Source organism: Silene latifolia, chromosome Y (assembly GCF_048544455.1).
Source record: "Silene latifolia isolate original U9 population chromosome Y, ASM4854445v1, whole genome shotgun sequence".
In the NCBI taxonomy this organism is placed as follows: Eukaryota; Viridiplantae; Streptophyta; class Magnoliopsida; order Caryophyllales; family Caryophyllaceae; genus Silene; species Silene latifolia.
In genome coordinates this window covers 70675962-70688289 of record NC_133538.1, presented here as the reverse complement: position 1 = coordinate 70688289, position 12328 = coordinate 70675962, and positions in this window count along the sequence as shown.

The window sequence follows — 12328 nt, the reverse complement described above, 5'->3', positions numbered from 1 at the left end:
AGAGATGTTGAATTCTCCATCGATCTAGTTCCCGGAACCGGTCCTATTGCTAAAGCTCCTTATCGTATGGCACCTTCCGAATTGAAGGAGTTGAGAGTTCAACTTGATGACTTGATTGAGAAAGGCTTTATTAGGCCTAGTGCTTCTCCTTGGGGTTCCCCCGTCCTCTTTGTAAAGAAAAAGGATGGATCTATGCGACTTTGCATTGATTATCGTGAACTCAATCGTGTGACAATCAAGAACAAGTATCCGCTTCCACGAATTGATGATCTCTTTGACCAATTGCGTGGTGCTTCTACTTTTTCCAAGATTGACCTCCGATCGGGTTATCAGCAAATTCCGGTTCGTGAGTCCGATATTCCTAAGACTGCCTTCAGCACGAGATATGGTCATTTCGAATTTAAAGTGATGCCTTTCGGATTGACTAATGCTCCTGCTATCTTCATGGATCAAATGAATCGTACCTTTAGTGAGTACCTCGATAAGTGTGTGGTGGTGTTCATTGATGATATCTTGATTTTCTCAAAGAATGATGAAGAACATGCCCTACACCTTCGTATCATCTTAGACATTCTACATCGTCAAAAGTGGTATGCTAAGTTCTCGAAATGTGAATTTTGGTTGCATCAAGTTAATTTTATCGGACATGTCATATCCAAAGATGGTATTATGGTAGATCCTTCTAAGATTGAGGCCGTTGTTGATTGGAAGAGTCCGAAAAATGTGACTGAGATTCGAAGCTTTCTCGGTTTGGCGGGTTATTACCGTCGATTCGTGAAAGATTTCTCTAAGTTAGCTAGACCGATGACTCAATTGTTGAAGAAGGAGTCTAAGTATGTGTGGACTGATGAGTGTGAGAATGCCTTCTTAGAGTTGAAGACTAGGTTGACTACCGCTCCGGTGTTAACCTTACCTGAGGATGGTGTGGACTACGATGTTTATTGTGATGCTTCAAAGCATGGCCTAGGTTGTGTCTTGATGCAAAACCGAAGGGTTATTGCTTATGCTTCTCGACAGCTGAGAGTTCACGAGGTGAACTATCCGACTCATGATCTTGAATTAGCCGCCGTGGTACATGCCTTGAAGACATGGAGGCATTACCTTATTGGGGTTCATTGCCGCATTTATACCGATCATAAGAGTTTGAGGTGTATCTTTACCCAGAAAGAATTGAATATGAGGCAAAGAAGATGGCTAGAGTTGGTGAATGATTATGATGCCGAGTTGATTTATCATGAAGGGAAAGCAAATGTGGTGGCCGATGCTTTGAGTAGGAAGACTAGTCACTCTTTGAGCACTATCCGTGTGTTACCTGACGAACTTACCACGGAATTTCAAAAGTTAGGGATAAGCCTTGTTGGGAAGGGCTTTGACTATCTTAGTGCATTGAGTGCAGAACCTGATTTTTACCGTGAGATCCGTACTTGCCTACCTGAGGATGCTACTTTCAAGTCCATTTAAGCAAAAATCCAACTTGGGTAAGCTAAGGATTGTGTGGTGGATAGTGATGGATACCTACGTTACCAAGGTAGGATGTATGTTCCGAGAGTAGCCGAGTTGAGGAAGAAGATCCTTGATGAAGCTCACCTTTCTCCTTATTCTATTCATCCTGGTGGTGACAAGATGTATAAAGACTTGAGATTACAGTTTTGGTGGCCTAGGATGAAGATTGATGTCCTAGAGTATGTTAGCAAGTGTCTTACCTGTCAGAAAGTGAAGATTGAGCATCAAAAACCCGGGGGTTTGCTACAACCTTTGGATGTTCCCCTTTGGAAATGGGAGTCCATCTCCATGGACTTTGTGATGGCTTTACCTAAGACTGCTAGTGGAAAAGATGCGGTTTGGGTGGTTGTAAATCGATTAACCAAATGTGCTAGGTTTATACCTATCAAGGAGACGTGGAGATTAGATGTCCTAGCTGAGGCCTATGTGAGGGAGATAGTACGGTACCATGGAGTGCCTAAGGATATAGTTTCAGATCGTGACCCTAGATTCTGTTCCCGTTTCGGATCGCTTTGCAAGAAGCCATGGGTAGTAAGCTACCGATGAGTACCGCTTTTCATGCCGCTACGGATGGGCGATCGAGAGGACTATCCAGACTTTAGAGGACCTCCTCCGTGCTTGTGCTTTAGACTTCCACACTTCTTGGGAGAAATGTTTACCTCTTGTCGAATTTTCCTACAACAATAGCTATCATTCCTCTATCAAGATGTCACCTTATGAAGCTTTGTACGGTAGGAAGTGCCGTAGTCCTGTTTGTTGGGATCAAGTCCAAGATGCTCATGTGTTGGGACCCGGTTTTGTGACTGAGACCATCAATCAGGCTCAGATCATTCGAGAGCGTATGAAAACCGCTCAAGACCGACAGAAATCTTATGTCGATGTCCGTCGTCGACCACTTGCCTTTGAGGTTGATGATCGAGTGTTCCTTAAGGTATCACCTATGAAAGGGGTGAAACGTTTTGGTGTGAAAGGAAAGCTGAGTTCCAAATACATTGGACCTTTCCGTGTACTTGAGAAGATTGGTCCCGTTGCTTACCGTTTGGAGTTGCCCCCGAATTTGAGCAAGGTTCATAATGACTTCCATGTATCTCAGTTGAGGAAGTACATTAGTGATCCGAGCCATGTTATTCAAGAAGAAATCCCAGATTTGGAACCCAACTTGGCTTTGGAAGAAAGGCCGATCCGAATCCTCGAAAGAGCAAACAAGCAACTTAGAAACAAAGTTGTGCCCCTAGTTCGTATCCTTTGGCGTTGTGGGAATGTCGAAGAAGAAACTTGGGAGCCTGAATCTTCTATGTTAGCTAAATATCCCGAACTCTTCTCGTGAGGTACTTTCCGTTCCTTTATCCAATTCTTGTGAGTTAAGCTATCCTTTTGAGTGTTTCCTCTCCTTCTCTTAAATACCCTCCGCGTTAGTAGTCCTTGCTTAGTTGTTTAAAAGTCGTAGTTAGAGTTTGGTCATAGCTAGTGGAGTTATTATCCTTTTTATAGAGTTTCGAACTAAAAATTTTTGAAAATGTTTTTCTGTTTTCCACTGGTTTTAACGTCAATGAGTGGTAAAGCTCGTTATTGGAGACGTCCGATAATTGGTTTTCTCATTTGTTGGTGTAAAAATATATATTTTTATGTCTTTTATTTGGAATGTTGATGTTCTTGATCGGCCGACGAGGATTTTCCGTTCCATTGAAAAGACACTTATACTTCATACGTCCATATTTTGAAAATTTTGTTTACTTGATTTTAAGGAGATAGACCTACATATATACAATGTTCCTTATTCTAAGTTTCGGGGACGAAACTTCTTAAAAGGAGGGATGATTGTAACACCCCGTAAATTCGAAGACCTTTATTATATTTTAAAAGTAATTTTTTAATCTATTTTAATTTAATATTAATTTATTTGAAATAAAATCTATTTGATAAAATATAATCTTATTTTATTTTGAAGAAATGTAATTGTTTTTGATAGTTTAGAAATGTTTAAAAGTGATTTAAACTATATTTAAACCTTTTCCTTTGATAAAATAGATTTCGGATAAAAGTCGTAAAATCGGGATTTTCCCATTTCTTACGGTCGTTGGGTAAACGAGTTTGGATATTGGGCATATGAGTACTTAATCTTTAAGTAAAATCGTGTTTAAGAACTTTAATTTTCTCGGAAATCGCGTTCGATGAATATTTCTAATTTCTGTCGAAACGAACCAAAACGTAAACAATTGAAACTCACCCAAACACCCTACCCAAAACCATGCACCCTCCATCCTCCATGGGTCTCCTCTTCATCTTTCATTTCCTCAATTCTCATTCTATCACTTCCTTATCTCAAACACCAAATTACTTTCAAAATAACCTCCTTACAATCTCTAAATCCACCATAACTTCTTCATTTCTCCACCAAATCGCATAAAAATTATATATTCGGAATCCTCTCTTCAATCCTCATATACTAGTAAGCTTTATTTTCATTTCCCCCAAATTTTTTTTAAGACACTTTTTTTAGGGTTTCGAATTTAAGCTTAATAATTGTGTTTTTGTTGTTCTTATAGGTGAAGAATTTGAAGATGAGTTAGGTGACTCATATGTTGTTGAAGATGAAGAGTAATTTTGGGTTTTAGAAGCTTTCTCAAGTTATTACTTATCTCTTTGCTAACTTAAGGTAACTATTCCGAGTTACTCGACGAATTAATGTCACATTAGTAGTTGTATTCGTTGTTTGTTGTTGTTTGTTTTTGTTGTTGTTGTTGTTGTTTGTTGTTGTTTGAGACGATCTTGTTGATAAATGAATGAATGGAGTAAGATGAGTATGCTTATGTTTAATTTATGTTAACCATTTGTATATTATTGTTTAGAACAAATTTGGATGAGGAATTATGTGTTGTGACAAGTCCGCGTGTGGGCTGGAACGCGTCAGTACCGGACCGAGACGTTTTCCAATGTTTCCAAAAATATGACAGATTGAACGGCATCGAAAAATTAGGTGGTTTAGCCACTTGAATCACTCAATTCGGAGTCCGTATGAGTAAATGGCGTCGTTTTATCGATAAAATTTATAGTAAAGTTTACCCTTGTGTGAGACGGTATACTATTTTATTATGCGAGAATTTAATTTAATTGGATATTTTGTAAGTTGGAATATATTTCCTTATGTTGATAGTTTTTCACATGATAGAAATTGGAAATAGCATGAGAATGATATTGTGATGAATATTGTGATTTGGGCCAAAGTAGGCCAAGACTCTGAGCTGGGCCAGATTGACCGAACGAGTTTGGTCAAAGTAGGTTTAAACCGGTCAGCCTCGATTTGACCAATGACCCGTCGCGGGACTAGGGTCGAGGGTTTGTCTTTGAGGTTAGTTTGGTTGTTATTGGATGTTTTATGTTTATGCCTTGATATTTGTAATTATCATTTCACATGTTGGTTTTTGGATGCTTTGGATGCCTTATGCTTGAGTCTTATTGCCTCTCTGCCATTTTAGCTTGTTCTCATGGATTATGGTACTGTTGGTTAGCTAGAATTTGGATTATTATTGATATTGGAGATATTGTTGGATTGACAGCTGAATATGCTCTTGCGTAATCTTTCATATGCTAGGGTGTGTATGTTCATTTGTGTGTGTGCAAGTTTGGACTCTTTGCCCCTCTTATGGTTAATTGGGTGTCCTACTTGTCTTGTGTGGTGTGGGCTAAAGTATTCAGGCTGGGACTAGGTCCTAGGTGAGTATTTCGGCCTTCGTCATAGATAGGCCCTTATAGTCTTTGACGAGTATATGTTTACCGCTTAATAGCCTTTGTGTCTTAGCTTGGTGGGCTTATATCCAAGTTTGGGCATGACCTCCTGACGTACTCTTAGAAGTATGTGGTCAGCTTAAGTACTAGCCAACCCTTTGGTGGACTCCTTAGGGGTACTCATGTGTGTGATCATGGGTCTTGGATGCGGTACTTTCCGCATGTCGCTAGGGTCGCGCAGGTTTAGGACTAGGGTGTTTACCTTACCTCGTGGTATAGACTCGGGATTCTGAGTGACTATTGTTGTCCTAAGAACTTATGATTTGTCTCTAGATATATTGTCCTTTCTTGTTTGATGATTCTATGAATCATAGAAGGTGAGATGCAAGCCGGCTATGGTTGATAGAGTTTGGATTCCTGGATGTTATGTGATTCACATGATAGTGTAGTATGAGTCGGTCTAGTATTCACATGCTAGGACTATGTGTTGTCGTATTGTTGTTCACATGATAAGCATGATTGTCTAGCATCTATATGCTAAGGCTATGTGTTATTCATATTCATATTCTTATGTTTACATGTTATATTAATTATGACATTTCGTGGGCAGGAGAACTCGGAGTTACTCCCCACCGATCGTGGCTTTCGTATTTGTATAAAATGCGATTGGACAAGTAGGTGATGCATATATGGGGAACATGGACGAGCTAGCGAGCAAAGTAACCTTGGGACCTAGATTGGCTTTATTTTATTGTGACCCTTGAACACTTTTTATGTCATATACTTTTTAGGGACATATGTCTCCCTTTTTCATACTTGGGTTGTATAACTTTATTTCGCGACTTTAGCGATGTTTTATTTATGAGGTTTATTTTGGACCTTGCATGTTTGACACCTTCCCATTTGGATATTTTTATAACAGGTTCAGGTTTTAAAAATTACAGGTTTTTACCCAAATGAACCTATTACAAACATATCCATGCAGTTTTTATCTAGAATTATGTGTTTACTTTTCCGCAATAAATGAGGGTGCCACAATTTATCTTGTCATGTTTGGTAGTATCTTATCACCATAAATATATGGCTTTCCTCGAGTATTTAAGGATCTTCATGTACGTAGTGGCCAAACATTGCTCCCCTCTTCAATGATAGCGAATGATGTTCATCCTCAGTTCTCTACCACCTTATGTCAGTGTATTTTGGCATTCAGATCCTTTATACTACTACTAAATTAACTATACAATGGCTGACTGTACATGAAAGACTTACGGATTTTAATTTGCGTCAATATCCTCAATGACACTATGAATGTCATCTCCGTGTAATAGCCTTAAGAAAAAATCATCTACATGAGAAAACAAAAAAATCGTATCTGTAATATTTGTCTTATGTACAATATATAAAACAACCAATTAAGATTTTATAATTATTCAACAAAATGGACGTTTTAAGCATAAAAAAGCTACAAACGAATTACAAATATTACGCAATCACCATGAATACAAATCACATACACCGCTGGAAGTAGCAAAAAATAATAATTTGGGAACAAATATGATTCATACAGCAAACACATGATATGAATTTTCTTTTATAGAGTTAGGTACACACATCCAACTCAAATACTATTAGCAAATAATATTGATCACGTTAGAAGTTGAGTCCTCCTACATTGCTGTGACAAAATTTATATGCAAATATATTAATGTATTTATTTATGTTAAGTATTTCACTGGAGTTGGAGACTCTCACGTCGCTCGAAAAAAGGTTATTTCATTGGAGTTGGAGACTCTCACGTCGCTCGAAAAAAGCTTCCTTTAATAATATAGATAGATACTAGATTTAATGCCCGTGCAATGCACGGGCCATTTGTTAGATTATGTTATATAAACAACGGATAAATGCTGCATTAAAAAAACCATTCCTAATTTATTTAAGTTCGTTTATTGAAAAGAGACAATCCAAACTCAGATCCCATGTTGATTCAACTTACACATCCTAATACATTTAAAGTTAATTTTTGCGCAAAATAAATAATTAGGGTTACTCTCATTTTTCTTCTTTTAATTATACATGGTATTGTTTTTTCTTTTTTTTTTAAACATCAATGTGACTATGACTTCTATAAGTAAAAACTTGTTGTGACGTTTAGAGTCGATTGGGTCTTTTACTTTGTCGATGTAGAATAACCCATAAATTGAATAGATCATCTGACTAACATACACTATCTCGTATAATTTCTATTTGTCACTCTATCCATCCAAAAATTTTTACGATAATATACTCTTTTATTTCTCATTATTATATCTTTTAAGAATACCACTCTATCCATCCTCAATTTATTCTACAGTAAACATACCAATATAAAAATCGATATTTTATATTAGCTTCTTGTTCCGCATCTTGAATTCAAGGTCATTGTATTGCTTGAGCACTCATTGAGTCATTGTCCTACTTCAATCCTAATCACTCATTGTCGTGCTTGAATTTTATCATCGAACTCCTTCACATGTTGTAAAGCAAAATTTAAAGCATAAAAATGTCAAACAACTCTAATTTTCATGTATGTTGAACTTATTTTTATTTTCTGTTTAGTATTTGATTCTATTTCCATGTATATTAATAATCATCTTATGTAATTGGTTGAAAAAAGTTTCAAGCAGGTGTGTTCACAATAATATGCGTGGAGGTGTAGTGCTTGCACTGAAACAGAGGAGTCATTATGCATGAAGAACCGCATGGTCCTCATCTATATATAGTATATATGGAGTAATATGCTTTACCTGTTTATCGTAAATACTTATATATACTACGCCTATCTTAGTTATTTATTATCCTTTTTTATATTGGGGTCTCTCAGTCAATTATTGTTCTTTCTATTTTAAAAATAAACTTAATCATATATTAGAGAAACGGGAAGAAAAATAAAAGCCAAAGGGAGTAGTAATTAACCAAAGGATAGTAATTGATCAGAATGGAGGAAGTACTATTATGGTTAAGACTTAAGAGGTTTTGTCGACTTAATTAATTCGGTTTTTCTAACATGTGCCTTAAGGGCACATGATAAGAAGTTAAGTAGGGAAAGTTATTCAACATTATACCATTAATTATGGTAAATATGAGTTTCAACTCTAATTTATCATGTTATATTCTCAACAAACTTTTTCAGAGCACATATTAGAAAATCCGTAATTAAATTACATAAAAAAAGATAAGAATAATACATGGACGGGGGAATCTCCATTGTAAGCTTCACTGTCTATGAACCGCACAACATCTTGCTTTTAGGACTATACTTTTTTTTTTAGTTTTGACTTCATATTCAAATTTAATACTCCGTATTGACAAAGTATTTGGAGACTACTCGGACTTTAATATTACTCGAAAGTCATTCAGTGAATTTAAACTCTCCTAATATTGTATCCCACAAAAATTGGAGGCTAATATTATTTGTATTCTACTATACATAAAATTGTAAGAGCTTTGATTTTGCTTGTTAATCAACATCAACACTCGCTTATTTATATACCGGTAATAACTTTGATCACGGACATGAAAAATTCCCTTATATTTAAAGAACTTCAAAGTGAAGACAGTGTAACCTGACTTACGCAAGTTTTAGCATAGTAAAACGATGTCAATATTCAAATCTTAAATAACACTTTGTAGATTTCGCCTCTATACATCATACCCAAATATTCGTATGTGTTTTGCCACCTTGATAAGAACTCCATTAACTAACCTTCAATGCAATTCAAGTTACTTTGGGAGCTCACATAAACCTAACAGAACAACAAAATAATTATCCCGTATTATTTAGCTATCACTCCGTAAGTCGTACACATGATTGTTTCTCCTAAAAATATACTTGCAAATTTTTTTCATTGTTTTTTTCTTCTTTCTCTACCTTTTAATGCATTGAAAAGACTCTCAAGTAGAGTATTCCTCAATTTCTACCAAGCCCGTCTGCATAAGTACTGTGTAAGATTAAGTGTAATCTTGTTATTTTCAGTTATTGTCAGTTTTTAAACCAAATATCATAATATATGCTAAAAAAAATCCAACAAAAATAAGGGAATTAGTGTTAATATTGCGTGTTGAAATCCATAAAAAGCACATTAAATTGAATAAATGGTTAACAATTACCCCCATAATAGACGATTAGACTGTGAGAACTCTCTTGGCGGTGATTTACGTAAAATTTTCGATCAACCTATCACAATTCCTGGAAAAACACAAGCCAAAAAATAAATATCAAAGCCAATTAAATTAAAAATTAAAAATTGCTATAATAATAAATAAGAAGAATAAGAAGAAAGTTAATATAAGAAGCAAATATGCAGCAAAAGAATTATTAGACGGGATATGCCATGCCTGTGTATATATACACAATGAACTAAGTTTGATCTTAGTATAATTTTATCTTGCATTAAACTCTATATAAGAAGAAAGTAAAAAGAAAACAACAAAAGAATTATAATATATCTAGTTTTCTTCAAACTTTCACGTGTTGTATACAAATTCAAATAGCTTATTTTCCCTATTTTCTTTTACAATTCTTTAGAATCTCATAACACTTAGGAAACTCAAAAGTCTTTTGTTATAATTGGACTTTATATAATCGCTCGAAAAAAGCTTCCTTTATTAATATACTAGACTAGATTTAATGCCCGTGCGATGTACGAGTCACTTGTAATATCATGTTTTAAAACGTTATAGAATACCATTACAAACTTTAGTCCAGTGTCATTAACTAATTAGTTAATAATTCTATGAATAACTTAATTTGAATGACCCAATCCGAAAAACTTTACCCGAACCTGACCCGAAACCTGAATCGACCCCATGTCTAACTCGTTAAGTGAGGAACTTAAGTAAGGAAGAATGAACGTAAATAAATTATGCTGGGCAGGATACATCATACCACTTTATTTATGGTGATATTTGGATTTCGATACTATTTCCCCAGTTTGTACATCTCTCAAATTCTATTGTATAAATTCTTCATTTTTAAAATAATTAAATTTTCATTTTTTAGATTTATTAGATGTACTCCGTAGTTAGCAAAAGTTGGATTATTGCCTTTTTGTCAATGCATATCTCAAATCCTGCAAATAAAACAAAATAATAAGAAATAATAGATTAGTTATTAAATTGGAGGTTAATAACAACACAACCACACAATAATCATGAAAAATAAGCATTATTCTACATACAACCGCTATTGTCCTTCTCCACCTACGAAACTGCATGCTAGCCTAAAGGGTGAAGTTTATAAGCGAATATCAGATTGAAAAATTAGGCCTGAATTTCCCTACCCTATTCTTTTATTTCTTTCATGCATATGTATAATTTGTCTCGTTACGTGCATGACTCTTTTGTATAGTGTTTTTATGGAGACTATACTCGATGTTCAAAATTCGATTTATTTATTTTAAGGTTATTTAAAAATTAAATTTTCTTTAGGGCATGTATTAGAAAAATTGGCGATCGATTCATTATTGAAGTGTGATAGATTTTGAAGCTCACAAACTGCTAAGGAAAGCTCACTAACACGAACAATATATTTATTTTGGTTGTTCGGCCATCCGTAATTTAGGTCATCATCTCTCTTACTAAAACTCTCAGTTTTTGTATGATATCTTTATTAAACTAATAATACCGTACCTAAAACCAAATGTTTTAAATTAATGGAGAGTAGTAATAGGAATATATGCTTCCGTGAATTTAATTAAATTGACCACTCTTTATTGTTCATATAAGAGTATTACTCCGTACATGTTATTCTCTTCTCATCACCCAAAAAACACAAACGAATCATTAGTAAACCATCATTAGAATTCATCTTTATCTTTATTATAGTAGTAACCATGATAATACGGAGTAATATTTATACTCTTACATGAATAAGACAAATAGAGCATTAGAGAAACTAAAAAAACCAAACACTATCTAAATTAGAGGGGAAGGTTCACATAATAAAACGGAGAGTAGAGTCTAACAATATGTGATACCCAAATCTATATCCCAAAACTATAAATTAGATGCAAAACCAACTTAAGAAACAAAAAGCAAGAAAACCATAAAATCACAATGTGTTAATGTGAGACGGTCACATCCTACAACTTAAATGGGATACTATAGTTATTAATTTCACACAATTATACATAATAACCTCACGATGCTAGCTACTTATAAATGGAGATTAGATAAAATAGGACAGTTCAATCATCAAAACCGCGTACAATGTTATTGATCGACGACGCTTTTCAAAACCATCCATAGTTGATGAATCGTCATCCTATCAACATAATAAAAGAAATTCATTAGTAGTGAAAACCATCTTATTAGCTAACATCTCAACGTAATATATAAGATAAACGTGAGAAAAACATAATGATGATTGCTGAAACCTTGAGTGAGGGAAAACGATGTATATATTGTGAGTTGGATTTGGGAGAAGCGTTTATATATATTTACTATCAAATAGAGATTATGTCCTACTCAAATATGTTATAGGTAGTTGTTTATACAGACTCTTATTCTACCTCTATATTTTAAAATTATAAAAACTTATTACATTTATTTTAGGTATTTTGCAGAAGTTGGAGACTCTGTAATCGCTCGAAAAAAGCTTCCTTTAATAATATATATATATATATATATATATATATATATATATATATTTCATTCACAAATTTTTAATATTTGACTAAATATAATCGGAGTCAATATTTACCAAGTTTGACATTAAAAAGTGAATGAGGAGTTTGATGTTGAGGGTTGGGAGTATAATTGAAAATCAAAATACTTATTTATTGTAATATTTATCTGTAAAAAATTGATAACTAATGATTTTAGTATCAATATATTAACATGTTTGTAAAATTTATACAGAGTACAAAATTTAGGTTTTGCAATGTCGTTATATAAAAATATATTTTTAGCAAAGAAACATTTTGTAGGATCATAATGATCCTATCTCTAGAAATTTTCAAATGAATAGGATCGTAAGAATCTTCAACCTTGATAGAATCTTAGAATCTCGATCAAGCATTTTTAGATAGTAAAATCTTAAAATCACAAAATCGAATCGGAA